This window comes from Melanerpes formicivorus, unplaced genomic scaffold, assembly GCF_026170545.1.
Source record: "Melanerpes formicivorus ecotype bairdi unplaced genomic scaffold, bMelFor1.0.p_v2 SCAF_5, whole genome shotgun sequence".
In the NCBI taxonomy this organism is placed as follows: Eukaryota; Metazoa; Chordata; class Aves; order Piciformes; family Picidae; genus Melanerpes; species Melanerpes formicivorus.
The window spans coordinates 12,449,695-12,475,322 of record NW_027142357.1 but is presented as its reverse complement, the minus strand read 5'-3'; the positions used below and the strand labels follow the sequence as shown (position 1 = coordinate 12,475,322).

Here is a 25,628-nt window from a genome sequence, read left to right as displayed (position 1 = left end):
AAACTGAGGGGCCCAGAACTGGACATAGAACTCAAGGTGTGGCCTAACCAGTGCTGAGTACAGGGGCAGAATGACCTCCCTGATCCTGCTGGCCACACTGTTCCTGATCCAGGCCAGGATGCCCTTGGCCTTCTTGGCTGCCTGGGCACACTGCTGGCTCATGTTCAGCCTGTATTCTGCGTCTGCAATTTAAAAGGGACACCTGGGTTTTTACCAGTTCCCAGTGCAAGCCTCTGTCCCTCTTGCTTCTTCCCACTTTCCACTTCTGCCTTTGTTTAAAATTCTGGGCATGCCTTTCAGGAGCTCCGGAATTGTTGCATGTCAAGCAGATTAAACACTTGATTTAAAATGGGACTGGGAAGAAGGGTTGGTCTTTCAAAGCCCTAGTTTTATCCTGGCCACTGCTGTCTATTCACATTTTCCCATGCTATCACAGCTCTCCTGGTGCTGTTTTTGATAATTGAACATGTTACTGCTTTAGACCTATTTGTTGCAGCAACTGCAGTAAAGGGAAGGACCAAACCAGGTCGTTTTCTTGAGCTATACCTGATGGCGCCATCCAGAGAGGCTGGGATATGGGCTAATGCTGCAGACATCCTTGCTTTTGAGCTCAGCACCTGTATTGAATGCCCAATGCAGCCAAGATCTTCCCAGCAATGGGATGGAGATGTGAGAGGTCAGGCTGGGTAGAAGGTAAATCTTCCAGGAGTGGCTGAAAGGAGTGACTCCTGATACCCAGCCTTGCAGTGGGAGTGCTGGTTGCCACTGCTGTCCCCAGCATCTATTCCCAGAAAAGGTGGTGTCTCCTTGAGAAGTGTTCTCTAGCTTGGTGCTTGGCAGACAAAAGAGCCCCAGTGATTTCTTTTTTAATTTTCTTTTTTCTGAGCTTGCATGTGGTTCACTCAGAAGGCTTCAACAAATTTTATGGAGTTTATTTTCTGGTGTGAATAACAGAAGTACCCAGGGTCAGCTCAGCAGTTGTTTGATCCCACAAGTCCCTGCCCTTGGCCACGTCAGATGACATGGAGTTCCCCAAGGCAAGTTGTGTGAAAAGATGCCCTTTTTTTCATCACTTCTGAATTTGCTGTCTCTTCATTTCTGCTGAATACCCTGTTGTTACAGAGTGTGAATACAAGCTTTGTCCCTGGGATTGGGATGGCCACAGCCATGGGCACCAGAGGACCTCAGAGGCACATTTCTTGAATGCTCTGGTTTTCAGAAGACCTCTCCAAGGCAGCAAGTTACTCCAGCTTTGTTGCAACAACAACCTTGATCTAGGAGATGGCCTGAGAGGAAGATGGAGAAGAGGCACCTGGAGAGGGTAGGAAAACCAGACAATGCTAGGAGGAAGAGCTCTGGAGCCCTCTTTGTGTCACTGGACTTTACGTAGCAGTGAGCCCATCTTTCCTCTGCTCCTGTGTGAGTGCAAGTGAGGCAAAACTGCCTGGGAGTCAGTAGCAGAGCAGCAGCTGTGGAGGGCAGGCCTGGTGTTATGCTCATTCCCTCCCTTTCCTCCTCTGCAGCCCAGGCTCTCTCTCCCCTTTGCTTTTTGTCATATTGTATCTGTTCATCCAGTTGGAAGCCCCAGCACTCTTTGCTTACTGGCCATGTGGTCTGTCCATACTTGCTAGGTGTACTAAGATGAGTACAGGCTGAGGTGCTCCCTCTCACTCTAGTGCAGCTCTTGCATGTGCTCATTTCGTACAGCTTGAAGCATACCGTGACCCCTTACACTGTCCCTGGGTTCTTAGGAAGGGCTGTGGTTAACAAGGGGCTTAGCATCTTAGTGTGTCCAGCTCTGGAGTCCTCAGCACAGCAAAGACATGGACCTGTCTGAGCAGATCCAGAGGAGGCCGCAAAAATGATCAGAGGTCTGTAGCACCTGGCCAGCCTGGATGGGCAATGAGCTTCTGAATGAATTAAGGGAAAAAAAGAGGGTGTATCATCTTTGGAAGAAAGGAGAGGTAACCCATGAAATGTTGAAGGATGTTGCTAGGTCTTGTAGGAAAACAATAGAGAGGCAAAAGCCCATTTAGAACTTAGACTCACCACTGCTGTGAAGGGCAACAAAAAATCCTTCTACAAATATATTAATGGCAAGAGGAGGGGCAAGGACAATCTCCACTTCGTAGCAAACATGGAGGGGAATATTGTAACAAAAGATGAGGAAAAGGCAGAGGTACTTAGCACCTTTTTTTGCCTCAATTTTTAATAGCAGGACAGGTTATCTTCCGGACATCTGGCCTCCTGATCTGGCAGATGGAATCAGGGAGCAGTATAGTTCCCCTGGGATCCAGGAGGAAGTAGTTAGAGACCTGCTTAGGCACTTGGATCCCCACAAGTCCATGGGAGCTGAGGGAGCTGGCAGATGAGCTGGCCGAGCCGCTCTCCATCATTTTTCATCAGTCCTGGCTCACTGGAGTGGTTCCAGATGTCTGGAAGCTGGCCAATGTGATGCCCATCCACAAGAAGGGCCAGTTGGATGAGCCAGGGAATTACAGACCTGTCAGCCTGACCTCAGTGCCAGGCAAGATTATGGAACAGGTCATCTTGAGTGCAATCACACAGCACTTACAGGATGGCCAAGGGATCAGGCCCGGCCAGCATGGATTCAGGAAGGCCAGGTCTTGCCTCACCAACCTGATCAGGAGACCCTCCTGATGGATATGGGGGAGGCTGTGGATGTAGTCTGCCTGGACTTCTGTAAGGCCTTTGATACTGTCCCCCACAGCAAACTCCTGGCCAAGCTGTCAGCTGTGGCTTGGACAGCAGTACTCTGTGCTGGGTTAGGAACTGGCTGGAGGGCCGAGCCCAGAGGGTGGTGGTGAATGGTGCCACATCCAGCTGGCGGCCAGTCGCTAGTGGTGTCCCCCAGGAATCAGTGCTGGGCCCCATCCTGTTCAATATCTTTATTGATGATCTGGATGAGGGTATTGAGTCCTTTATCAGTAAGTTTGCAGATGACACCAAGCTGGGGGCAGTTGTTGATCTGTTAGAGGGTAGGAGACCTCTGCAGAGGGACCTTGACAGGCTGGACAGATGGGTGGAATCCAACGGCATGAGATTTAACACATCTGAGTGCCAGGTCCTACACATTGGCCACAACAACCCCATGCAGTGCTACAGGCTGAGGTCAGAGTGGCTGGAGAGCAGCCATGCAGAAAGGGACCTGGGGGTACTGGTTGATAGTTGGCTGAACATGAGCCAGCAGTGTGCCCAGGCAGCCAAGAAGGCCAAGGGCATCCTGGCCTGGATCAGGAACAGTGTGGCCAGCAGGAGCAGGGAGGTCATTCTGCCCCTGTACACTGCACTGGTTAGGCCACACCTTGAGTTCTATGTCCAGTTCTGGGCCCCTCAGTTTAGGAAAGATGTTGAGTTGCTGGAACATGTCCAGAGGAGGGCAACAAAGCTGGGGAGGGGTTTGGAGCACAAGCCCTATGAGGAGAGGCTGAGGGAGCTGGGATTGCCTAGCCCAGAGAAGAGGAGACTGAGGGGAGACCTTATTACTGTCTACAACTACCTGAAGGAGGTTGTAGCCAGGAAGGGGTTGGTCTCTTCTCCCAGGCAAGCAGCACCAGAACAAGAGGACACAGTCTCAAGCTGTGCCAGGGGAGGTTTAGGCTGGATGTTAGGAAGAAGTTCTTCACAGAGTGATTGGCCTTTGGAATGTGCTGCCCAGGGAGATGGAGTCACCGTCACTGAAGGTTTCTAGGAGGAGACTGGATGGGGTGCTTGGTGCCATAGTTTAGTTGATTAGATGGTGTTGAGTGGTAGGTTGGACTTGATGATCTCGAAGGTCTTTTCCAACCTGGTTAATTCTATTCTATTCCATGAGGACAAGATGAGAGAACTGGGGTTTTTCAGCCTGGAAAGTGCTCTGGGGAGACCTTATTGCAGCCTTCCAGTACTAAGAAGGGGGCCTATAAAATGGTGAGGACAATCTGTTTAGCAGGGCTCTTGCAACAGGGTAAGGGGCAATGGTTTTAAACTAGAAGAAGGGAAATCTAGACTGAATCTAAGGAAGACTTTTTTTTTGCACTGAGGAAGATGAAACACTGGCACAGAGAGATGGTAGAAGCCCCATCCCTGGAAACATTCCAGATCAGGTTGAACAAGGCTCTGAGCAACCTGATGTAGTTGAGCAGCTGAGTATCCCTGGGTTCTGCCTCCTCCTGTACTCCTGTCTGGAGAACACCTGTACAGGTCAGGATGTGCTGGGGGGGGGCAATGCTCCCTCAGTCAAGGGTTTCCAGGAGGAAATCCCTTCCAGAGCAATTACTGACTCACCTGAGCAGCAAGATTAACCTGCCTTCTAGTAAAACAGGAACAAAGGACAATTAATCAGAGGAGAGACATATGGCTGATGAGTTTTGCATACCTTGGATATTAACAGGCAGCTGAACATCAGGAGAAGAAATACTCCAGCCCAGCTGTGAGGAGCAAGTTAAGGCAGGAAGGCAAGGGACAGGCCAAGGCACTGTGATAGGGACCCCCTTGTCCATCCAGCACCTGGTAGTGCCACCCAGGAACAGGCAATGCCCCCACCAACTCGGCTGGGAGTTGCTTCATAAGGACAGCATCCTTCATGGTAATCTGTGACCATATCTATGTCACCCTGCCCTATGAGGGGACTGAAAAGTGTTCCTTCAGTGTCACTAGAGGTCACTGCAGCACTGGCTGGGCTATGGAGTCTGGCCCTCCCCACCTGGAACTACAGCCAAGCTGAGTCACAGAGCAAAGGCAGTCCCAAGGAGCCGGGTCCATGCTGCACAGGGTGGCTGCAGCTTTTGCAGGAGCAGATGCTGGCAGAGAGATTGAGCTTGTGAGTGGACTCGTGCATTGAAGATGCTGAGTAGAGAGGTGATGATGCTGGACATCTTTGTTGTCTTTGGGCTGTGTCCCAGTCCTGCTCTTCTCTTGTTGGAGCTCCAGGGCAGAAAATTGTTGAAACCTGTGTCTCTCAAAGAAAAGAGCACAGACAACAGGGAGCAGGTGATGTGCTGCACTGCTCCTCTATCAGCATCAGAAGCAAATGACTTGGTGGCTCTCATATGGCCAGGGTCACAGGATGTTAGGGGTTGGAAGGGACCTCCAGAGATCATCTAGTCCAACCCTACAATCAGATTAGTCAAGCATGATTTCCCAATTTTTCCAGGGATGGAGGTGAGGCTCACTGGTCTGTAGTTTCCTGGAACCTCTTTCTTGCCCTTTTTGAAGAGTTGAGTGACATTGGCTTTTCTGCAGCCCTCAGGCACCTCTTCTGTCTGTCAGGATTTTGCAAAGACAATGGAGAGAGGTAGAGCAACATAAGGCAGCTCTCTCAACACTCTTGGGTGCATCTCATCAGGGTCCACAGACTTGTGAATATTCAATTTCTGTAACTGATCCCTAACCCAGTCTTCATTGACTAGTGGAGAGTCATCCTTCCTCCAATCATTTTCTCCTTCATCCAGGGTGTGGAATTCATAGGGCAATTCAGTCTTAGCAGTAAAGAGTGAAGCAAAGAAGGCATTCAGCAGCTGTCTTCTCTGCACCCTCAGTTCTCAGGGCTGCCTCCTCATTCAGCAATGGGCCCACAAGGCTCCTCTTCTTACTGAAAGAGCTTTGATATTCTTTTGTTGTTGTTTGCCTGATTTTTCTTTTTTATCTTGCAGCTTCCTGACACCTTTGTAGTCCCACTTTCCTTGTCACAGATGTAGAAGAAATCTGAAAGTAGCCTGTTCCTCCGTATTTTGTGCCAAAAGAGCTCTGATCAAGGTACTTCAGAGACCAAGTTTCTGTTGTAGCTGACTTTGGTACCCCCACAACCCTCCTCAAAACAGCCTCCTCTATGTCATAGAATCATGGAATTGTTAGGGTTGGAAGGGACCTCAAGGATCATCTACTTCCATCCTCCCTGCCATGTGCAGGTACTACTCACACTAGAACAGGTTGCCCAGAGCCACATCCAGCCTGGCCTTAAAAACCTCCAGGGATGGAGCCTCCACCACCTCCCTGGGCAACCTCCAGTGCCTCACCACCCTCATGGTGAAGAATTTCTCCCTAATATCCAATCTGTATCTACCCATTTCTATCTTTTTTTTCCATTCCCCCTAGTCCTGTCACTATCTGACACTCCAAAAACTCCCTCCCCAGCTTTCTTGTAGGCCCTCTTCAGGCTCCTTGGAGCCTTCTCTCCTCCAGATTGAACAGCCCCAACTCTTTCAGTCTGTCCTCATAGGAGAGGTGCTCCAGCCCTCTGATCATCCTCGTGTCCCTTCTCTGGACACCTTCCAGCACCTCCAGATCCTTCCTGTAATAGGGGCTCCAGAACTAGACTCAGTACTCCAGGTGGGGTCTCACCAGAGCAGAGTAGAGGAGGAGAATCACCTCTCTCGACCTGCTGGCTATACTTCTCTTGGTGCAGCCCAGGATGTGATTTGATTTCTGGGCTGCAAGTGCACACTGTTGTTTCATGTTGAGCTTCTCATCCACCAGCACCCCCAAGTCCTTTTCTTCAGGACTGCTCTCAAGCCAGTCACTGCCCAGCCTATATCAGTGCCTGGGATTGCCCTGACCCAGATGCAGGACCTTGCACTTGGTCTTGTTGAACCTCATGAGGTTGTCATGGGCCCATTTCCACAATGGATGGAAGACAGCAGGCACCCACTTGTGAGTATCTTGGTGAGACCTGGTCAGCTCTGAAACAAAAGAAAGCTGTGGGGCAGAACCTCAATGTGGTGTGCAATCCACCCAATGCACCAGGAGGAGAGTGGATGATCTCCTTCCCTGTGTCCCACTCCTTGTGCCACATGCTGTGAGCAAGTTGTCTGAAGAGACAGATATTGCTGCCAGATTTGGAGGTGTTTCTCACCTCTTTGAAAACAAACAGGGCTGATTTGTTTCTTAATTGCTTGTCCACAGGAGCTGTGAGGCTTCGTCTGTGCAGGGTGGGAGCTGGGAGTTTTGCTCTGTTTGATTGTGTGCTCTTTTGCCCCTGTTTCAAAGATCTCTTTGGTTTTCCACTGCCTTTTATCTGCTATCTCTTGAAGTTGCTCTCCTGCATGAAGGCTCAAACCCAGGACAGATGAAGGGTTCGAAATGCAATTATTTTGCAGAGCATTTCAGTAAATTAACAGCTCATTTATTTGTCAGACAGAGCTTACTTTTAAATTGGCCCATGTGTGTGCAGCCTGCAGTGCGCCTTGGACCTTTAGCCTTTAGGATATCAACCTAGAAGGACAGAGCTGGGCATACTTAGCTGTAATTCAGACCTGGATGGGACTCTGTGCAGGTTTTTGCCCAGGAAAAGAGCAGTCTGCAATTTCATCATGGCTGGAGATCTCCACAGGTTTGATTTTTACAATGTAAAGGCAAGGAGTTTCTTCCAGTGAAATGGGAATGCAAGGTAACAGTGCCCAGAGCTGCTGCTGGAGAAGAAAGGCTGGCACAAGCATCTGTAGATTTTATTTTTTTAATAGCCTTCTATTTATTAAGCTACTTTGGAGCTGGATTCACTTGCTTTGCTTGGTATTTATTAGTACTTCACCTCTTTTGAACTGGCACTTTGATAAATGTGTTGGCTTTCCTGGAACCATGTCAGCTAATTGGCATCCTCAGAACGATTGCCAGGATGGCAAAGGGAAAAAACCCAAGTACAGCAGTGCAGAGCTTGCTTGGAGGCAGGACAGATACCCCATCTTCCCATCTCCATGGGGTTCAGTGTTTTGATAAGGGATTGCAGCTCTTATCTGAGCTCTCTGTTTAAGTCAGGGCTATCTGGGATGCAATCATATAAGGTGCTGCTCTCTCTCCTCTGCTTTGTTTGTACTGAGCGGTAGCATCGGCTGTTCTTCTGGCTCAGAGACTTGCCAGAGGAGATGGGTCATACTTTGGGCAGCTGAACACCAATACCTAGTTGTAGTTGGCCATCACATGCAGGGAAAGTGACTCCTTATCTTTGGTAACAGAAAAAGTGCTGTTAAACGGAAGAGCTGCTTGCTGTAGGATGTCCATGTGAGCTAAACAGCTACATGGCTTCAAAAAGTGACTTGACAGATTTGTGGCAGGAAAATCACAGAGAAACTGTGCGGAACCAGAGTGTGGGCTCTGGTCTGGGAAGTCTCAGGGCTCCTGTAATCCCTGCTGCTGGGAGCACAGAGTGGCTCAGTCACAAAGCAAGCTGCAGGAGGAATGTATTTTGGTTTGGAGATTTTTCCACCTTGTACTGCCAGTGAGTAGATTTGAACTTTCTGAAAGAGGATTTGCTGCAGCTGAAGCATCACCATGGTGCCCACCGAGCCTGTTTGCATGTATGGTGACTTCAGCCTCCCCTAACAGGATTCTGCAGTCCAGCAGCTGCTCCATGCCCATGTTCACACACACTGTGCAATGAGGGCAACCATCCCCACTGCCCTTTCTGTATCACCTTCTACCCACTGCAGAAGGGTCCCTCACCCCTGTCTTGTCACAGCCTAGGCTTTAAGGGCTGAGGTGCACCAGGATCAGGTAGCACTGTCTTTGCTACCTCCCCCTGGGTAGAGCACTGTGGTCAAGGAGGCTTGGGGCATTTCACCAGGTGCCTCATGGGTGTGATTACAGTTTTTCCTGTAATGTCTCACATCTGGTAGCAGTGTCCAGTAAAGATTCAGTTCTTTTCTCAACCAGAGAGTCTCCTTTTCTCCTAACTGTCTGCTTTTCACAAAACTGTTGGGAATTTGGAGCTGCTGACCTTGCTGGAGATGCATTGCTGGGGATGTTGTGGGGAACTGCAAAGCAGGTGAGCAGAATGTGGCTATGTCCCATGCTCTCTGAGAGATACCCAGATTGGGGTGTGAAAAAGGTGAGTGAAGGGCCTCAGTATTTTTCTGTTGAAGTCTCCGGACATGGTGGGTGCTGCAGCTGTGTGAGGTTAATGCTGTACCCTCTCCTTTGTACAATGTCAAGATGGGCTCTGTAGCATCCCACCCAGTCCAGCAGCTCTATGGATTGTAATTTTCTGGCCCTTTTATTTTCACCACTGCCTGGCACTAAGAGCTGGGTGCTGGGCTCTCCTTGACCCTCCTCGATGGTCCCAGCTGTCGTCTTCTTGTGGGGCACCTTTCCTCTTCTCCTCTTTACGAGTATTAACTGATTATAAATTCCCAGGAAGATATTTGAGCATCAGCCTCTGGTAGTGGAGTCTCTGGCACTGCCCAGGTGTCCTGGGGAGTAGGTGTTGTCCCTCTGTATCTGTAGCCACAGGCTGATCTCTTTCAGCGTGGAGAAAAAATAATTTAGCAGCTCATCAGCTAGCTAACAGCTTGGGATGCAGACGATGAGAAACCACTCCTAATTAGCTGCTGCTTCCCATCTTCAGTTGGAGATGGGTAAGAAGGAAATGTGATATTCCCTGAAAATGCCTGTCTGTGGCAGGGAGAGATGGCATTTTTGCAAAGGCAGTTTGGGGATGCATCTATATTTAATGTCTAGACGTTGCTATGGAGGACACCAGGAAGTAGCACCTGGGTGAAAAGGGACCATAGCCCCAGGGAGATGTCCCAGTGAGGCTTCCTGCTTACTCAGGTGGTTTGAGCTGGACACTGTGGTGTGCTAGGCCCCCAGTGCCAGGCTGTCCATTTAAGTATGACGCAGGTATGTATGACCTGCCCTGCTGTCCCTCCAGAGAGGTGTTGTTTGGGGGTCTGAGCAGAGGGGATACACAGGGTGAGGAGCTGCCAGCAGGCCTTGAGTGTAGCAGCAGACATAGAAAGGCCAGTACTGACAAGGAGCTGTACCTGTGGCTGTCCCTTCTGCAGCGTGGGGGAAAAAATCTGTCATGTAACAAAACCATTTCAAGCCTTTTGCGTTTTTCTCTGTGATTAATGAGAAGAGGCAGTGGAGGATTTATTGGTATCTGCTTGCTGATTTCAGCTTTACTTCTGTTCATAGAATCAACAAGGTTGGAAAAGACCTCAAAGATCATCAAGTCCAACCTGTCAGCCAAGACCTCATGCCTATTAGACCACGGCACTAAGTGCCACGTCCACTCCACCACCTCCCTGGGCAGCCCATTCCAATGGCTAATGACTCTCTCAGTGAAGAACTTCCTCCTCACCTCGAGCCTAAATTTCCCCTGGTGCAGCTTGAGACTGTCCTCCTGTTCTGGTGCTGGTTGCCTGGGAGAAGAGACCAGGTTCTGTTGTGACAGAAGATCTAATGCTGTTATTCCTAAGCAAGGACTTCATGCAATGTGACTACATTCTTGATGGCAGAACAGTGCCCTCTTTTATGTCTGCCTCACAAGGAGGCTGTGCCAGCATGGCCAGTGAAGGGCCAAGCAAGGAGGAAAAAAAAATCAAGTGGTGGCAGAAACTGGGATGGAGGAAAATGTTGTCAGAACTTTGACAGCATTGTCATGGTAACAAGGAAGCTGACAGCAAATGGGGCAGTGTGGGGGGCTGTGGGGGCAGCATGGCATGCTGTTACCTGGGCTGCAGATGGCCGGTGGGGTGGAGAGGCTGCAGTTTCCACTGGGGAAGCCAACAGGAGCCTTGGGAAGATGCTCTGGAAGGCAGTGGCAGGGTGAGGACAACTCTAGGAAATGAAGGTCTCTTAAGCAGAGTTTGACCTCCTCTGATTATCTTTGTGGACTTGCTCCAGCAAGTCCATGTCCTTCCTGTGTTGAGGACTCCATAGCTGGGTGCAGTACTCCAGGTGAGGTCTCAGCAGAGCGGAGTGGCAGCATCTCCTTTCTCACCCGGCTGATGACACTTCTTTTGATGCAGCCTAGGATGCAGTTTGCCTCCTGGGCTGCAAGTGCACATTGCTGGCTCATGTCCAGCTTCTCATCCATCAGTATCCCCAAGTCCTTTTCTGGAGGGCTGCTCTTGATCTCTGCATTCCACAACCTGTATTGTTAATGAGGATTGCCTTGATCCAGGTGCAGATTGCACTTTGTCTTATTGAACCTCATGAGGTTCACCTGAGCCCACTTCTGCTTGTCCAGGTCAAGACCAGGCAAAGTAAGGTTCCCCAGAGCCTTCTCCAGGCTGAACAACTCCAACTCTTTCAGACTGTCCTCACAGAGGAAGTGTTCTGGTCCTCTGATCACCTTTGTAGCCTCCTCTGATTCTGCTTGAGCCAGTCCACATCTGTCTCATGTAGCTGAACACAGTACTCTAGGTACGCCCAATGCTGACATGCAGCAGAGATCTCCTCTAGATCTACTGGGTAAACAGCAGAATTATTTTTCTCCAGTCAGCCAAAGCCAATGCCATATGTGAGGCTCCTTCCACAGGCACACAGTGCGAGACAAGGCACATCTGCTGCACTTCTGGTTTGGGGTCTGTTCTCACTGTATTTAATCAGCCAAACCAACCCCCCTCTCAGCTAACTCCTTTTTTCCATGGGAATTCCCCATCCTGGGGCCCGGGAGATGCACCCAGCCACCCAGGATTGAAGTCCCCAGGTTAAAGGACTGTTTGTGCATTGAGTCTTTGCTCTCTGGTCTCACGCTGTGCAGCATGGTGAGGGCAGTGCTGCTTCCTCAGCTTCAGTGCAACAGATTCATGTCACTGAACAGGTTTGCAATGGATCTCGGGTACCTATGGAGAAGTCAGAGGCACCTATATCATACCTAGGGCAAGAGGAGTCCATCCACAGCTTGCAGTAAGGAAGCAGGTGATTTAGGACACTGCAGGTATGCCCACAATACTGCCCAATCCATTTGGGCCTGTGAAGATTGCTGTGGAATAAAAGGTCTCCAGGGAATAACACAATGAAAAGCAAAACACAAGCTTGCATGCCTGGCACAACTAACCACTGTGCATCTCTGACATGGAACTCTGGATTTTGTAATGCCTTACTAATGTCAGTCTGCAGAGCTGAGCACAAGCTGCCAGAGGCCCCCGGGAGTGTTTAAGACCAGGCTAGATGAGGCGTTGAGCAACCGGGTTTAGCAGGAGATGTCCTTGCCCATGGCAGGTGGGTTGGAACTAGATGATCTTTAAGGTCCCTTCCAACCCAAGTCATTTTGTGTTTGTGGTTCATACAGCCCAGGAGAAGGCTCAGCAGCCCTCCCCATGCAGCGAGGCCACCTATACGTCTAGGTGGGGTTGTATTTCTGTTATAATTCCACTAACATTTTCTTTTCCCACTGGTGCCATTAAGGAAAAATCCTTACATTTCCTGTTCGTACACAAAAAGTTAGGTCATCCCAGAAGCATTGCTTAAGCGTAAGATAGCTTGGCTGGACAGAAATGAAAGTTACAGCAGCTAAGAGAAATTGCAGAAGAGGGAAGAAGCAACACAGAAGGGAGAGGTGCATTTGCGTGCTTTGTGAATTAGCATAAACTGAGTTGGAGTCCCCACCCGGTGACATCTTCAATCCAGATTAGGCATCTCCCTACGTGAAGCTCTCAAGAAACAACTTCTGGTTTTTATCTTATATAAGCAGATTTTTTTCACCTTGCCCTATTTGAGCAAGCAATAATTCAGTGTATTCAGGGGAAAACAGCATTTGCTGGGTTTTAAAGCTCAGCCTGCATCGGGCTGGAGCTACAGCAGGACAAGAACAAGCTGCATATGAGGCTGGGCCTGTGACCTGCCTTTTGCAGTGGCTGCAACAGTGGGGATGCTTTCGGGTGCACCAGGGACCTGAAGCACTGCTGGCTGGGTGACTGACAAAGCTTTTGCTGGAGCTTCTTTCTTTACCCCTTAAACAGAAGTGCTTACCTGGGAGTGCAGCTGATGCTGGGACCTGCCAGCCCTGTCCCTGCCTAGACAGTTGTTCCAGTCTCTCTGCAGCCGTGAAGCTGCCTGCACAGCCCAGCTCTGTCCTGCTGACATCACCCCAGATGTGTTGCCCAGACTGGGGGCAACTGGGGCAGGTCCCCATGTGCAGCAATGGTTGATGACCACTTGCTTTGCCTGATGTTGTCCATGGGCTGTAGTGGACCTGAAATGTTTCTCCCCTACTCAGACACAGGCCCTGGTTTCCAGAGGGTGAGCTGGGAGGGTAAATTCCACACGTTTTTTTTTCTCAATAGCAAATTTCCCCTCTTTTCACAGAGAAATCAAGCATTTAAATAGGGGCTACAAGAAAGCTGAAGAGGGACTCTCTATCAGGGAGTGTAGTAATAAGATGAGGAATAATGGTTTCAAAGTGAAGGAGAGTAGATTAGATGCTAGGAACAGAGCCTTCACTGAGGGCGGTGAGGACTGGAACAGGCTGGCCAGAGAAGCTGTGGATGCCCCATCCCTGGGAACATTCTGAGTCAAGTTGGACAGGGCTTTGAGCAGCCTGATGTAGTGGGTGGTGTCCCTGCCCATGGCAGGGAGTTAAACTACATGATATTTCATGGGCTTGATCCCTTCTAAACCAAGCCGTTCTATGGCTGACTGGTCCTCCAGCAGGCCAGGGGAAGCAGATTTTGGTTTGTTGATGCAGTCATGCCTATGCTGTGACAGGAGGAGAGATGTCTCAGTGATGTGGCTGGCCATGGCAAGCTGCACTGCCACAAGCAGAGCAGCTGCAGTGAAAGGCACGGGATCTCTCAGTACACAGTTAACCACTGTTCTACCACTCAATAGATGAGTCTCCCCAGGTAAGCACTAGGAGCAAGGAACCTGCCTGGGATTTGCTGCAGATGTTGGAGCTGATGAACTACAGAAACCATGTGAGCAAACTATTGAAGCTCATCTGCTTCCTATTACAGCAGAGACCAAGGCAGCAGTGGCAAGAGCAAGAGATGCGTTGAGTTAGAAGTCATCAGTTTATTATGTGCCTTATCTTATCCTCCCAGATTCTCTTAATTTCCTGTGTCCAGAGAGAAAAGAAAGGAAACCAAAGAGAACAAGTTAACAGGGTACAACAGCAAAGCAACCAGTTCTGATGGTTTCCATGGGCTAAATCTCAGCAAACTTCTTCTCCTAATTATAGTGTCTGTCCAGATGGATCCCAGACAAATTAGTAAGTACAAAAGCCGAGACAGACTGTGATTTGATCTGGTCCTTTTGGGTGCCATACCCTGCAGTATCTCATCTTGTTACAGGTCATCTTGAGTTGGCCTGTGCTAACACATCCAATAGGAGTGTTTGATGACTCTGGGGACATCATTATGGGATCAGAGACGCAGTGGGGTTCTTTCCCTATTTCTTGCTTTTTCTTCTAACTGGCAGCCAGCATGGCCTGTAGAAAGAAGGGAGGAAACAGTTTTCAGTTACACTAGCCAGGCTTCTTATGTATGACACACAGATGTGAAGAGAAACTGACATCATGGTTGCCCTTCATGTGGTCCACCTGTCTGAGACTTAATAGAAGTTTATTGAACCTTACTGGAGTTTGTAAGAGAAAAACTTGAATTCAATCTGTTCTTCGTGGGCTGAGTTGCATTTTAGGAGCTCAATAAAACAATCGTTTAAACTGAAACAGAAGAAGAAAAATGGTCATTACAAGTCAATTTCTTTCCAAGCTGGCACATGTTAGAAATGTTCTTAATTAATAGCATGATGGGAGGGAAAATGAAAGGGAAACGTTAAAGCAAGATCATGGACAGATGTAGAGGAGGAGCCCCATGAAGGAAGGTGTCTGCAAAGTCTCTCCTACCACACAGCCTCCAAATTGTTCCCAGGAGACGATTGTGAAGCCAAGGCCTGGCTAGATCAGACCCCATGCTGATCCAGGCTGTGGCAAGATGAGATATTTTGGTGGTGCCAACAAATGAATCTACATTCAGGAGGAAAGGACAAGAGCAGACAGTCTTGATATAAATGAAGAAGCTGTGTGGTTCTCCTGGCTAACCTGTCCGTCTTGCCTGCCTAATGAATGGTGGGTTGTAGCTAAAGACCAAAAATTCCAGGGCTCTTTGGCTGAAATAGCATTTTGCAAAATGATAGAAGACAAATCACAGCATCTGAGAAGGCTTGGTACCTGCACAAGCAGCACATGGGCAGCTGTTGTGAGATCCTGAGGTTGTAGTTGCTAAGAGCAGCTTTCTAGGTTACACTGGATTAAGAGACAAGATCTGGTGAAGTCCAGACGAGTTCATCCAGAGACAGTTATGCAACATCCCTCAGCACACTGGCCTCTCCGTGCTGTTACACAAGGCCTTTTGAGGTTTACCAGGAACCCCTGCGTTTCTAGGATGGAAAGTTGCTCTCTTACGTGTATAAATGAAGGAGAAGAAATAGGGAAAAGGCCCTCTGGCACACTCTCATTGCTGGACTTTTATTAGGACAGCTTCCTTCTCAATGCAAAACAGTTTTTTTACGTGTCATCTTTGTGTGCTTGGAGAGAGCACTGGCACACACTCCAGGAAATTAGCTCTTAACTGAAAGCATTTATGTAATTGGGGGGGGGAGGGGGAGGGGGAGGTGTGTGCTGACTTTGGGGAAGTTCAGTCTACAAAAACAAACCATGCTAACTACACTTGGTTCTGATTAAGAAAGATAAATCTGTCATGAGAGGATAAATTTACCAAGAGTGTAACCTCTTGCTCCACCAGCGATGGTGAGGCTGCATTTATTTCTATTGGACAAGCTCCAGAAAGCACTGGGAGGTGAAAAACAATCCCTAGAAATGTGAAAAATGTGAAATGAAGTGGGAGAGGCAGGAGGAAGAACCAAGGGGAGAGAAAATCAAGTGACCAATGGCAACTCAGTGGGTACAATTTCGGTTCCTTTGCTGCTTTCATGATTGAATTACGAAGTCAGTCCAAGGTGTGCTCTAGAGCCCAAGTTTTACAGGCTGAAAATACATTGAAGGGATTCCCTGCTCCTCCCAGCGATTCTCCTCATGAGAATTGTTATAGTTGGGATCTTTGCAATTGCAGAGCTGAAAAACAGCTTGCTAAAGCCCAAATGCAAAGGGGTGCATGTCACCAAAGCAAACTTGTGCTGATCTGTATGGACAAAACACAGCTAGCACTCTATGCTCACCTGCTGTGAGGTCAAAGCTGACCTTGGACACTCAAAGCTGTGTTAGAGTGCTCAGAGGATGCAAGCAGAACTGGAAGGACCAGGCAGCAGCAAATCTGAACATGCAAGGTTTGACTGTTTAATGGTTTGGGTCTCTGATCATAGAATCAACCAGGTTGGAAAAGACCTCAGAGATCATCAAGTCCAACCTATTACCTAAAATTATATAAGGTGGGACAGGAGATGGTTCTGCAGTGAGAGGTATGGTAGCTGCTTGTGAAAGATATCTTCAGTCACCTGCAGGACCCTTTCTCACAGGGATACAAGAGCTTTTGTCACATGCCACTGGCCAGTGCAAGCTACTTTGGGATGTATTAGCTTGCTTGCTGCCACCAGATTAAACCAGATTAAACCAGATTAAACAGGAGATATGGCTCAGTTGGTAGCATGTAAGACCTTTAATGGGAAGGTCATGAGTTCAAGCCTGCAGTGGGCAGTAGTGTCCTCCCTACTCTAGTCATGAGGGCTGTGGTGACAGGTTGGACTCGATGATCTTTGAGGTCTCTTCCAACCTTAGTGATACTGAAATACTGAAATACAGATGGTCCTAGCTGTGTGTGGCTTGAGATATGTGCCAAGGATGCCAGCTTTACTGCTGACCTAACTGTTTCTTGTTGTTTGCTCAACAGTTTGCTTTCCTTAAAGCTTTATTTGCATCCTATAAGGAGCTGCTTTTGGTCAATCTTGGTGTTTTCTTCTTCAGCCAAAGAGAAGACCCTGCCAGGGAAGAGTTTTGCGAGCAGGGGTTCCCACCTGCAACAGAAATGGTGAACCACTTTATACAATGGCATCTCAGTGCTGTGAAATCCCCACCTCATATGGAGGGAAGGCTCCAGTGACCACCTTCCTATAGGCTCAAAAAGGTACTGATCTGTCTCTGCTACCATGATAGCTGTCCCTTTGGTTAGCTTGCCAGAAAATAAGCTAGTTCCCTCCTGGATAAAAGTAGCTTTCCAATAGATCAATGAGGGACAGGGATGGGAGGTACATGCTTCCCATCCACATGATGGTCACCACCTTGATCTCCTGTAGGGGTAGACTTGCTGAAGAGAATCTCTTTAGAGCACTGTCACTGATGGCTTATGGACTTCAGTCTGCAGTGTGTGGGCACTGGGAAGGACACCATGTTCCCAGAGCACTATTTCTGTCACACAGAAGAGGTGCATGCATGGTTGAGGTTTGGCTGGCTCCTCAAATGGGTCATTATTTTTAATTAATCAGCAAGTAATTGAAATCCATTGGCCATGAACCAGAAGACAGGCCCATTTGGTTCAGGGATTTTAGCCTTCTATAGCAATGAATTTTGTGGGAGAAATGATGCAAGAATGGAAAAAAAACCAACTTTTTCATGTGGTCTTGGGAAAACAGAAACCTCTCACTTCTAAGCTTGCTCCTGCAACATTTCGAACATCCTGATGCCTTCTGAGTCCTGGTGCTCTCAGAGCTGAGAGCACCACACTGACACTAAAAGGAAGCCTTGGCACCTGAAGAGCTCATTGTGACTTACTGGAGGTCTACAGAATGTGGCTGACTTTAATAGCTATCACATAGCACCATGGCATCTCAAAAGCCACCATTTTATAGATTATGCATGAGAAGCTTAAATGAGGTGCCAAAAAACCAAACAACAAGCGGACCAATCAATGAACTGGGGCCAGATGCTCAGCTGGTGTAAAGCAGTGAGGTGCCATTGGATCCAGTGGAGCTGAGTGGACTTCTGCCCAGTGAGGATTTGGCTCTGCTGTCAAAGCGTCCCTGTGTTACCATTTCCTAATAGCTTTGGCTCTCTTCAGTGGTCTATGCAATCTATACAACAGGGAGCTTAGAAGCTTACAGGAACACAGGCTGCTCACTCTGAGTGAGTCCCTATGCCTGTCCCTTTGAGGCATTTCAAGAGCAAGAAGTGGTATTAATCCCAAAGGTGTCAGGCTTGTGATGACTATCTTACATAATACCACCATCCAATGACCAAAATCCTTGCTCAGGCTCGAGCCAGAGTTGGTTGGTACATGTCTAACTATCAACCATGGCTTTTGCCTAGCCCAAGTCAGAAGAGAAAGGGTCATGTGTTTCTGTTTCTGACTGTAATTTATCAGTGTTCAGTGTGCAACAGCACACCTGTCACCAGTTTTCCTCTTAAATGTTTGTTCTTTTTTCACACTCCCTGTGAAGCTCTCAAAACATGAAAGCTTTTACTATGAGTCTTTGGTCTTAAGTTGTTTACTATGAGTGTGGCGAGACACTGGAATGTGTTGCCCAGAGAAGTTGGGGATGCCTTGTTTCTGGAAGTGTTTGGGACCAGGCTGAATGCGGCTTTGAGCAACCTGGTCTAGTAGAAGGTTTCCCTGCCCATGGCAGGATTAGGGTTAGGACTAGAGGATCTTTAAAGACCCTTCCACCTCAAGCCATTCTGTGATTCAGATAATCTGACTTGGGTTTCTCGTTTTGGCTTCTCATACCAAGAAGCCTTTGTTCAGTTTCCCTGATTTTCCTGCGTGGGCTTTTAAAATGAGTTTTGGATACATTAAGTAAATTCAGCCAATGTTGCAGAAAATGTCTTGTGTGCAATGACATAGTCAATTTTCCTTGTAGATGGGATGTCAGTAACAAACAGATCAATAGGGACATTCAGGGGCTCTGTTCTAGAGGAGTCTCATGTTTGTTTTCTCTTTGATGCCACAGCCTTTGCTCATACACAGATGCGGTTCAGATCTGGGCTATTGTGAGGACTGAGGTGAGAGATTGTATGCTTTTTTTTTGGCAGTTCTGCTTACATGGCTCGGTAGAGAATGGACACAGAGCTCAGGGGTCCATCAGGGATGTTTTTTCCCTTCAGACGTAGTTTCTGCAGTGTAAGTCAGCCAGAAGTGGTTTTGAAGTAGGTCACACAGACCAGATCAGGATTAGAGTTTGGAGGACTTTGTTATGGCTTTTTTTTTTTGGGTGGTTTTGTTTTTTGGGTGGGGTTTTGGTTTTTTTTTTCGGTGGAGGAAGGCCTTATTTAAAATGTAACAAGGAGGATATCCTGTCCTAGCCATGGGGGTATTTTTGCAGAGAGGATCTAATCTGTTTTTTAGCTCTTTTGGGTCAAGCTGTCTGAGACATAGGGGTGAGGCTGTGCCTTTTTGTATGTTCTGTGTCTTTCTTTAAGTTAAAAAGGGTGGGACGGTATACATGCACTTCCTTATGTCTCCATCCTCCCTGGCCAAAGCAGTCACAGCAGTGTGTGAAAATGATTTACAAAGTGACCTTTGCACTGGTGTCTTCTCCAGGCAAGATGAAGGGGGAAGTAATTATCCCCTCTGCTCCACTGATCTGCTGTGTTATGGTGAAGGCCCCCCCTTTCTCAGTGTTGGCAGGACTGAATGTGTGATATAACAGGTCACCTCTGTTAATTAAAATGGTACCTGAATTCTTGTTGGGGTGCAAGGGCTCCCTGGGGACAGTCCATGGTGTCTAAGCCTTAAGGAGCAGCCCAGAACTACACTCCACTGAAGCCTGGATGATGTCATTATGGTCCAAGATGACTGTGAGAGGGTTGACAGGGAGCAGTCTTTCTTCAGGGGCCTACAGTGCTTTGAAATGCTTCCCCAGTGCAAGCCACAGAGGGAAGAATTTGCTCTCATCTCTTATGCCAGGGTAGGAAGAACTGGTGTTGTTTGACCTGTCACTTTCTGTAGCTTATGTGGTGGCTTGCATGGTCATCTCCCTCCCACAGCACTTGAACTGGCACTGTTCTCCACCCAAGGGCATCACTTTTGTATTTTGCAGGATGGAAATGTTGACCTGTGGGAAAAATCTAGGGACCATCTAGGCTGGTGTTGGAATGGCACATGCTAAGTCCCATCTGAGCAGAGGGCTGCTGGGAACACAGCTATGGTCCAGCTCTCCCACCACCTTGGCCTGCTGACGCGTTTCCCTGATAAATGAGCTGCTACATTGTGGAGCAGAGCAAGGAAGAGAAATTATGGCCCGGACCGCACACAACAGCTGTGATCTTGACATGGACCCCCTCAAGGCTGAGGCACTCTCTCTCCGTGGGGGCGAAGGTCTCACTTGGTAGGGGATCTGCAGCCTCCACCCTTAAACCTCAAATCCACTAGTGTGCTGGAAGAGAGGGTGCTCTCCTGCAGAGTTTGGCTCCATGATCAGCTGGGGGTCTCTGCCCTGTGTTGGCTCTGAAACTTGCCCCTGGGCTTCTCTGTTTTCACTGCCATTCAAATAGCTTTGCCCCTGGCTTGTGTCCTCAAGGTTAGGGCAGACATCTGCTGAGAGTAATGGGCAGGTAATTTTTCATACCCATCTTGGATAACATATGGATAAAATTAAGGAAAAAGGAAGACTGGAAAAGAAACAAGCTGTTTCTGCAGGAACAAATTACTGTATTGAAAGAGAAGAGGAGGGCGGAGAAACTCAGCCCTTTTCCCAGCTCCCATGCAGATTGAATAAGATGTCCAGTGCCCCAAGTACCAAATGGTCTCAATTTGCTCCTGCGTCAAATAAAGTTGGTTCTCAGCTGGCTGGGGCCTTGGCAGGGCCATGAGGATGCGTTTCATAACGGCAGCTCTTGTCAAGAACAACAACAAACACCATCAAAAACCTGTTGAAACTGTGCTATGCTCAGAACAGAAAACACATGCAAAGAGGAAAAACTCCCTCGATGAAGAAGCTAATGTAATTAGCCCTGACAAGCTCTGCAAATCAGAAGCAGCCAAGCAATGGAAGTGGAGGGGAGAAATAGTCCAAAAGCATTTTATAGGCAAATGTAAATAGGTCATTAGCTGTCTTCGAACAAAATGCTCCTTGGTGGGGTAAGCAAAGGGATAGGCCTGGTTCTAGGAAATATTGCAGAAAGCCTGGCAGAGCTTTGGGTGAAACAAAGATTTCCTTGAGATGCTAGATGAAATGGCTGTTAGCACTGGCTCATAAGGAAAGCTCCCAGGATTTTCCCCTTTGAGCACTTGGAGCTCCTGCCTGAGTGGTTTAGGTGAAGGGGGACTGCTCTCTGAGGTACCTAGCTATGAGCCTCTTCATATCATCATCTCCATCACCTGCTCTAGGGTATCCTGAACAGATGTGACTAACTTCAAGCTGAAGGTCCTCCTGCTTAGGAGCACCTGCTGTGCTAGGTGCTACATAGTTGTCAAGGGAGACATACAGAATCCTCTCCTTGGAGCTCAGATGGAGTAATGGAGTAGAGAGAGCATTTGGTGTGAAGAGAGAGCAGCAGTAACAAAAGAATCACACACAAATCCAGGGTATCTTGCCTGGATTCTGAATCAAAACCCACCTATATCAGTAGTAGTTGGTCCTGCCCTATTGCTCCTGACAGGCATAGCTCTTCCACTCTCCACTGGAGGCTGGGCAGGAGTGCCACAGCTTTCAGCTGCTGTTTCTGGAACCGAGCAAGGAAGAACCTTTGGACCTTTCAGCTGAAGTTAAACTCCATCACTGTTTCTGATCTCAGGAGGGAGGTTGACATTACCTTTCCGTTAATTAATATAACTGAGGAAGGGTGGCCCTGGAGAACTTTGCTTTTGCTTGTCTTGAACTTTTCCCAGTTTCCCTCAGTAATAAAGGCACGTTCAGAAATTGTTTAAAAGGGGGGAACAAGCTGAAAAGATGGACTTGTTTGCTGCAGAGCCTGTTTGATACACAACTATCCTATTTGGCCTTACCATAGTCACTCTACCTCAGCATCAGAAGCCCTATATTACTAGGAGTAGAGACACACCTACAACTTCAACTCTGAGCTTCCAGCATCAGGAATGTCCGGGCCTGGAAGTTTCCGTCAGATCCCAGTGTTTAATAAGCATTGTGAGATCTATTATCTTAAAGTGGGCCTAATTCATATTGAGCCTTCTTATGTTTGTGACTCACACAAAGCCTTGTGGTGAGGAGATCTTCTATTTAACTGTGTGTTGAGAAAAAATGATGTCTGCTTTTTGCAGTGTTAAACCCCTTGCTGCTGCAGATCCCTTAGGCCTTGGATTGTATGGAATAACAACCAGCTTTTGTATCCTGCATAGTTGGTTTTGGCTTTTGATTGTAACTGTCCTGTTTATTTTCTCTCTTAGGTCTCTTTCTCCTCATACCTTCTCCAGACTTTTCCTCTGCATGTTGAAGAACAGCATCCTGGTAGTAACTGGGTTGATCATCATAGCAGAGATGACTTTGGTTTCTACCATCTTCTCCCTTTAGCGAGGACCTTTACTTGTTTTACACCTTGTCAGAAGTTATTGGGAAAAGATAGCTCAATATGTTGCATTTCTTGCTGCACTTTCCTCTCTGCTTGCTTGTAGTTCCTCCTGTATAGCTTGGCATAAACTAATTGTCGTGCCCAGGATTTCTTCTGAAGCTCTCTTCAGATGTTGCATTTGTCACTTTAGGGTTTTTTGATCCGACTCGAGCAGTACTTCCTGTTTTCATGTTTGGTCTCTATAAGAACTCTTTAGTGAATGATCCTGGCAGCTGATTTTTATTATTTACACCTTGGCTTCAGATCCTTCATGTCTCTCTTGGCCTCTTTAAAACGAATGCACATTGCAATTAGCTTTTCTGTGCTGGTCTTATTTTCCTGGGTATGTTTAACAATAAAGTGTTTCATGTGCAAGTATGTGATGTGAGCAGGGTGTTGGAGCAGAGCTAGAAAAAGTAAGTGTTTTTCTTAAGCAGTGAGTCCTTGTGTTTGTTTGGATTGTTTGTATCTGGTCACCACATGGAAGATCTGAAAGTTTCAGTTTACTTGTCCTGCAAGAAGGGTGAAACAGCTGGATTCAGAAGATCAGTACCTCCTGTTCACTCTCTCAATATCTTTTTAATTGACTTGTAATACTCTGTGTCTTACTCTGCAGTATTGTCAACAGCCTGTTTCCAAGCAGCTGGCTTCATCTCTCACTCTGAGAGAACCCACAGAGTGGGAGCGGGGGAGACCTCCCCTTTGTCATTGTGCAGGAAAAAGGGATTATTTTATTCTTACTATAAATTTAAAATACTTCCACTTGCCTGTCAAACAACAGATTAGTTGCAGATACCAAGCATGCACTTCTCAGTTTGGCAGTGAAGACTGTACCTGTACAAACATCCCAACCCTGAAAATATAGAACAGCTGTGTTGAAAGTTTTCAGTCTATCTGCATTAGTGTCCTTTTGCTGTGGTCAGTGATGTACCTGGACACTTCCTTACACCTGAAACTTTCTGCCAAATCTCCTGTGCTTCCCTATTGCCGCAGAGATACGTTTTACAAACTGATCTGGCCCAGCGTCTCTGCTGGAAATTTCCAGGAACACAACCTGGATGAACAGAGTTTGGCACCAGTGTGCACCTGAATGTGCAGCAACCAGAAAGTGAAGCCCTTTTGCCAAGGTAAAAACTCTTTTATCTTTAGTGGAACAAACTTTTACCTCCCAGGCTCCTATATGTTTTAACAATGACTTTAAGGAAACTGAAAATCTGTCCCTGAAAAGGTCCAAAGCTGACATGTGAAGAGCAGTGGGAATTTAATGGTACCCCTGATGCCACTGAGGTTGTCCTGGCCATGTGCAGTTTGTGTTCCACCTTGGCCAACTGTTGAGCTTTAGGCCTTCAGAGGATGGGGAACATCACATTAAAGAAGAGGTGCCTCAGAGAAATCTAGCTTGACTCCTCTCCCTCGTTGGTTGTGCTCAGGGAAATCTTTGGGTGCAGGTATTGCTGTGATGGAGGGATCCTACTGTTGATCTTCCTGCCATTAATACAAAGCTGGGTGTTTGTAGAGGGTGTGACCATCATTGGCTTGGATCCAATGCCAGGTGAGAGGTATTTGGTGCACAATCCAGTTAAGGTCACCTGGGAATACCAGTGAAACTCCTTTGTGTCCTCAGCAGAAAGGAGACTAATAGGGGCACAGAAGGGCAATGTGGTTGTGGAGGGAGAGGGGCTACATATGTATCTAGCTATCTGTGGTCTCTGAAACCTTCTTTCACCTGCTTTTCTGTTGGATTCCTTCATGACTAAAACAGTAGTTGAGTTGTACCCCAGATCTTTACCTATTTCCAGATCTTTGTCCATTTCTGGGTTTTCACCTGGTGCTAGATGCTGTTGGACAATGGACTGGGCTACTTGTTGGTGGGATTTTGGGTTGTGTTTTTTGTTGTTGTTGTTGTTGTTTTTGTTTCCCCTGGCTCTGTCTTGCTGAAAGTTTGATTTGAAGATAGTGCTTCATAGGCTGCTCCAGCTTTAATCTCTGAAAATTTTCACGGTCTTATTTTCCATGGACCAGATCGGTATCTAGGGGACTAGAAGAAACAGCTGTGCAATTGAATTTATGGGTGACAAAAGACACTTCATTTTCCAAAGCAAACCCCTAGAAATAAGGACATTTAGAGCCATCCCAAGCACAGGGCACACCCCTTAAATTTTTCCCCCCATTATCAGGAGAGACAAGAGCCTTAAGGCAGTTACAAACACCGCCTTCCCCTACCCAGTTAGATACATCTGAGGACTGTGCTGCTGAATCAAGAGCACTGTGGACTGGTTTCTGCAGTGTTTGTTCTCTGCTCCAGAAACTCTTTCCCACCCAGTTCTTCAGCCTTCTGTGTGGTTTTCTCCTTAGCTTATCAACTAGTTTTCCCATCCCCATCCACTGACAGACAGCTCATCCCAAGAAAATAAAAACAATGAAATATGAATAATGCTGCTGCAGCCAGGGCTCCTCTGTCAGAGCTCTGCACAGCCCAGCAGCATCACTACAAGCCTTTCTGTTTCCCTGGTGTATGCTTCTCAGTTGTCCCAGAAACATAACACTTTTGTCAGAGGTTGTTTATTAGCCCTTCCATCTGGAATGGAAGCTGTTTGCTCTGGAGAAGAAGCCAGCAGGCTTTGTGCTTGCTGTGCACTACAAACACATGCAGAAGGCCACATCCCCTCCTGCCCTGAGCACCACTGGTCTTCTCCTGGGGATGGCTCCTCACTGACACAGGATTGTTCTTCTTCAGGCATGACTTCTTCAATAATGAATAGTCATGATAGGCTTGGTTGAAATGAGAGGTGGCTTGATTTGTTGAAAATACACAACGTAAACTGCACAGATCTATTTACAGTGATCAGCTGCTGCTTTTAAGTGGGCTCTATTTCTCTTGGATTTCCTCCTTGCTGTAACATTCCTTCTTCCCTGGAGACTGTGTGCCGGCAAACCGGTCTCAGTTAGTTGTCTTCTGTCTTGAGCTATGGTGCAGTCACTACTCTGTTTATCTTTCCCACCATGTTGCACCTTTTCATAGCTTGTTGAAGGAGTGTGCTGCTTCCTATGGTGCTTTGAAACACTGAATCATCCCTCCTCTTCTATTAGTCCAGGCAGAATGAGGTGTCTTCCCCTCCCCTGGATGGGAGACTACATAAAACAGCTTTGAGTGGTATGTTCAGATGGTAAGTGAGCTCCTGCCACTGTGTGGAATGGGTTTGGGAGGATGACTGTAATGGGCTAAAGAAACTATTGGCCAGCTTCTGGATCCTTGCTTTCTTTTGACCCAACTTTTTTCCTCATTAGAGTTGAGGGTATGATGCACATGCTCTATCTGCTTCGTGTTGATGGAACATCATTCTGAAGACCACTGAGAAAAGGTCAATTTAAAACACAATGGTGATGCTTGGCTCCAAACAAGAGCCTGCCCATTCTGATCTGAGTATTAGTCCATTGATATTTTGCTCTAGCA

The 25,628-nt window shown here is 47.5% G+C and overlaps 1 long non-coding RNA gene across 1 annotated transcript; it reads left to right on the top strand.

Moving 5' to 3' along the window:
- The first annotated feature begins 15,771 nt into the window (after positions 1-15,771).
- Positions 15,772-22,570, top strand: LOC137440998 (uncharacterized). The gene is made up of 3 exons (XR_010987288.1): positions 15,772-15,829; positions 16,640-16,799; positions 22,014-22,570. It is a non-coding gene; the product is annotated as an uncharacterized lncRNA (long non-coding RNA).
- Positions 22,571-25,628: the final 3,058 nt, after the last annotated feature.